Here is a 4,670-nt window from a genome sequence, read left to right as displayed (position 1 = left end):
ATGATACGTTCCCTGGAGGAAAACGAAGTAATACCTGTGCTACACGGGCACGTTCGAATGACATCTGAGTCGATTGGCATTCGAGACTTGGAAAGGCATGAGGACTCGACGGACTTCCGCGGCGCTACGACACTTTCCAAACGCATTTGAAATTTCCTCAGCTCGTTTTCAGTGTACGATGAAGAAGGCGGCGGTGGTTACACTAGTGCGACAAAGACACTATCACGGTCAACAGCAGCATATATGATTGTAGTAGGACAAGTTTTTGAGGCCAACGACATCGACGAATCCGAACGGATGACGGTCAGCCTCCATGCCTTCGGCAGGCTGTCGGCAGTGGGAAAACACGCTGAGGGGGCGACGGTGTGAATATATTCGCCCATCTACCTAATCCATACAGTTAATAAGTCAAACTAACGGGTTTATTTTTATGAGCACACTCGAACACTCACCAGCTGTAAGCGCTTGCCAAATTAATTTTAATCGATGGCGACTCCCTTCCCTGCCGCGGCGAGTAGGCCTTGTGAGTCCGCAGGATTACGTCTGTGAGTTCGAAGGTTGTGAAGAGCGAATTCACAAATTTTAGCGAATGCAAATGGTCAACGAGTTTACTTTTGACGACAGTTACCAGAAATCAACTATTGCTCACATCGCAGGGCGCTCATACGATGAACGGGAAGCGCCGGTGTGACCCAGACCGCAGAGCACTGCTTAAAGGCCAGCAGCAGTCGTCGCCGTTGATATTTTGTGGATAACAAGTTATGACGTTTCAATAACCGCGAATGGTCACCAATCATACTTCTGAATAAAGCAGTTTAAAATAAACTACTGATCGTGTCGGAGGAAGTCGGGACAATTAGCGGCAAGCGCCGGTCGTAGGCGATGCCAGCAGCATAGCTGTCAAGTGTTTCTCAGTCGAGCGATCGTATCGGCGCTTCCTCCCACATATTGTCGCACTGTGTTAACAAGCATGGGTGCAACCGGTACGAAAGAGATTAGCTTATTTAATACAACTAAAGCGCAGAATGCGTTTTATGTCATTAAAACGAGCGCTAGCTGTTCGTAGGCAGCGATGCAAACAACAGTATGAGTGCAGCCGTCCTCATCGGCGCACTGCTGGAGAAATTTCATGCTCATGCGGTAAATGTTCATTGGTGTAGTATTACCATCAAGCACTTACGTAGACAGAACACGAGCTATTTGCTAAGCAAAGAGCAGGAAAAAGCGAGCAGCGGGTATTAAAATGAGCAGCCACAGAGCCGAAAGAAGTCGCGCAGCTGTGGGCGGGGCGAAGCGATGGCGGCGGCGACGCCTCTTGGCCGGCTCGGCCTGTGTTCGCGTTTCGAAGGCATTCCAAAATCTGGAATGTCTCCGCGGAGCTCCGTCGATTCGAATGGCATCTGAACCGAATGCCGTCGAAAAATTTCGTGTAGCAGCGTGAGTTCGGTAATCTTGCTGAATGACATTAAGTTGGAAGGCGTTCGAAGCGCCCGTGTAGCACGGGTATAATACTACCTTCAGGTTAAGCCTAATATTTTATTTTCCAGTATTCACTGGTTGGATTCCTGGGATAAAAGCCAAGTATGTTGCTGAACGTAAAAGCGCAAAAGACAAGGACACAGAATAAGACAGACTACACGAGCGCTCCTGTTGTTTGTCTTTTTCTCTGTCCTTGTCTTTTGCGCTTTTAGATTCAGCATGGAAAACTAACTCGCCCAAACGCGGCCATTATATCATGTATGTGGGCTTGCAAAAGACTCATGAACCATGTACGTGGCAGACGACGGGAAGGTTTTTGCGTACCCGCAATGAATAAAAATAATACTACACAAACTGCGCGGTCAAACCAATACTGAGCACACATGTACGTATCATGAAAAAAAATACAGAGAGAGAGAGAGAGAGCAGATATAAATTGTAGGGACACTTGAGCTCCGCATTATGGCTACGACGTGACACCTTTGATGGTTATTTCTTACTTATTTATTAATCAGTCCCTCTATCTAACTACGCACACTCATTAGCATTCATTAGCAGACATATCGGACCACATGATACACCACAAGACACGTATAGTTTCCCTTTAACCATGTCCTTCGAACATACCTCAGTGCCCTGGTTAGCCTGTCTGACTCAAAACCCGAGGGTCATGGGTTCCATTCCTAACTAATCATCCCAATTTTCTTTTTAGCGTAAGTCATTTACTTTACACCCTTATACAACTTCACATTGACGTTTCAGTCATGTTATAACGTCATAGTCAGTTTGACTTGAGTTTTAAACATTATCATTCCACGGCTAAACGTTCGACGTCACAACCCTTTCGCCCAATCAAGAAATACTGTGACAACGCGCATGGCTTTCCCTCCAAACACCCGGTCTGACGCCATCACGTTAATAATCTACCGCTTTCATTTCCTACTTTTGTTTCCTAACAGCGTTTACTGCATTCCTCACTCTTGCATTTTTTCACTATTGCAGCCCTACGTGCTATCTCACAACACCGTTTATCTTGCTCGAACATGCAAATATTTCATCCCCAAGCAAGACAGAGCTTTCTCGCTTTCAGGTACAAAGCAATGGGAAACAGCAGGCTGAACATATACGTAGGGCTAGGGATTAAGCATTCCACTGTCCTAGCATTCCAGGCGAAGGTCCACGAAGGACCACGAATGTCCATATGATTTTTCTTTTTTCGTTTTAATTTTTCTCTTGCTGTCGGCTGGAAATAAGCCCGATAAATCCTAATCAGTCCCAATAGGCCGCAGTTCCGGTGGAAGCTGGCTTCACTGTCAACTATCGCATCTGCACATAATTGAAGTCCAAACAACAAAGGCTGATATTTGCTCTTAAAGAGGGCATTTTTCTTGGCCTAGTTAGTTGCTCATACTGACGAAAAACTGTTAAGCCCTTAAAAAGCGCTGAAAAGCGCTCAAAAGGGCACGCCAGCAGGGCTCACCCGCAGATGGCTCATCCGTTTGTCTTCTACGTGCAGATCATCGCCAGCCTGCTGCTGATACCAGCGGGACAACAAGAGTTCAACCGGCCTTTAGTGATTCACAACGCTCATGTGCTACAGAACGCCAGCATTTTGCCGCTCCCTACCCTGTAACATGCGGATGGGACCCCATCATCGTCTACTTCCAGCAGAAGTGAATTCTTCAAGACGTTCAGCGCAGCGCCACCCCCCTTCCCGAGGATAAAACCCGACAACGCGCCACCGCATTCCAAATGGCACGGCAGCAGGGCTCACACGCAGATGGCTCATCTGTTTGTCTTCTACGCGCAGATCGTCGCCAGCCTGCTGCTGATACCAGCGGGACAACAAGAGTTCAACCGGCCTTTCGTGATTCACAACGCGCATGTGCTACAGAACGCCAGCATTTTGCCGCTTCCTACCCTGGAACCTGCGGATGGGACCCCATCATCGTCTACTTCCAGCCGAAGTGAATTCTTCAAGCCGTTCAGCGCAGCGCCACCCCCCAATGGTGCTTTCGCACCATGAGGTAGTCACCGATAGCATACAGAAGTACAAGACTGCGGCTCGGGTGCGCCGTCTCTCTACCCTACTCTCCACTCTGCAGCGAGTGCCAACTTGGGCAATCGAACTGAAACGAAGGCCCTAAGCCGGACCGTGATCTAGAGTGCACAATCCCTCAGCCACGAATCCGCTCACTTATTCATAGTCTACTCTGATTATCTGTTATTGATCACTGGCAGTTTAGTGCAGTGGGAGTGGCGTTATCACGGCGTTGATGACTTCGAGAATCAGCTACACCGCCGATCATGCGCCTTAACCTGAAGGTATGAGCTCTCTCAGTCTACCTTTTTTTTTCTTGTGGGAGGGGGCATTGCACTTAACAATTGCAATGCCAGTGGGCAAGCTTATGTTTACATGTAAGAAAAACGAATGCAAGTTCACAAGTGAAATGATGCTCTTCCGTAAGTGCAGGCACGCAGCCCCTACGCACCTACGGCAGGTGTGGCGGACCGTTCTGGGAAACTGGGCCTTGGTGAAGGCATGCGCCGCGGCGGCTCTTCAGGATCTACAAAGCCCCTCGGTCTCACTGCGTCGGTTGGATAACTAGACGAACTGGTTGGGGGGTAGCCTGGGGGATATCCTGGAGCACAGCCGGGGTTGTAGCCTCCACTGGCACCACCAGAGGAGCCGCTCATCGCTGTCAAGTCCGGTGCAGCGAAGAAGCAGGGCTAGACCACGGCTCCCCTAGACATAAAAAAATACTTAGAGGCCACTCTTTCACTCAGAGCCAGCGGTGTTAGTCACCACGCTAGACAACACGAGGCCTAGCCCCAAAGCTAAAATTGCCCAAGGTTGTGACAGTTCATCTTAATCCATTCTACTCTTCCCGACTGAAGCACGTATTCTCTGGCTTTATTCTAACGATTTCGCAACCTCTTCATTCCTCTACTTCGCGCACACTGACTCCTGTACGGCTATACTTTTCAACCTTGAAATTACCAGGTTTTCAATTACTTTTGATCTTTTCGACCTCGGAGGGCAGTGCACTGGATCCCGAAGAGTCTTATGGTTTACGTATCTCCCGTCTGTAAATACCGTATTGGCCAAAAATAACTATGTGACCGGGATTGCTTCCGAGGCTTATAGTAAAGTCCTTCGAAACCCCTAAAGACCGAAAGGCCTCGAAAAA

The sequence above is a fragment of the Amblyomma americanum genome, chromosome 1, assembly GCF_052857255.1.
Source record: "Amblyomma americanum isolate KBUSLIRL-KWMA chromosome 1, ASM5285725v1, whole genome shotgun sequence".
In the NCBI taxonomy this organism is placed as follows: domain Eukaryota; kingdom Metazoa; phylum Arthropoda; class Arachnida; order Ixodida; family Ixodidae; genus Amblyomma; species Amblyomma americanum.
This window is presented reverse-complemented; position numbering follows the sequence as displayed.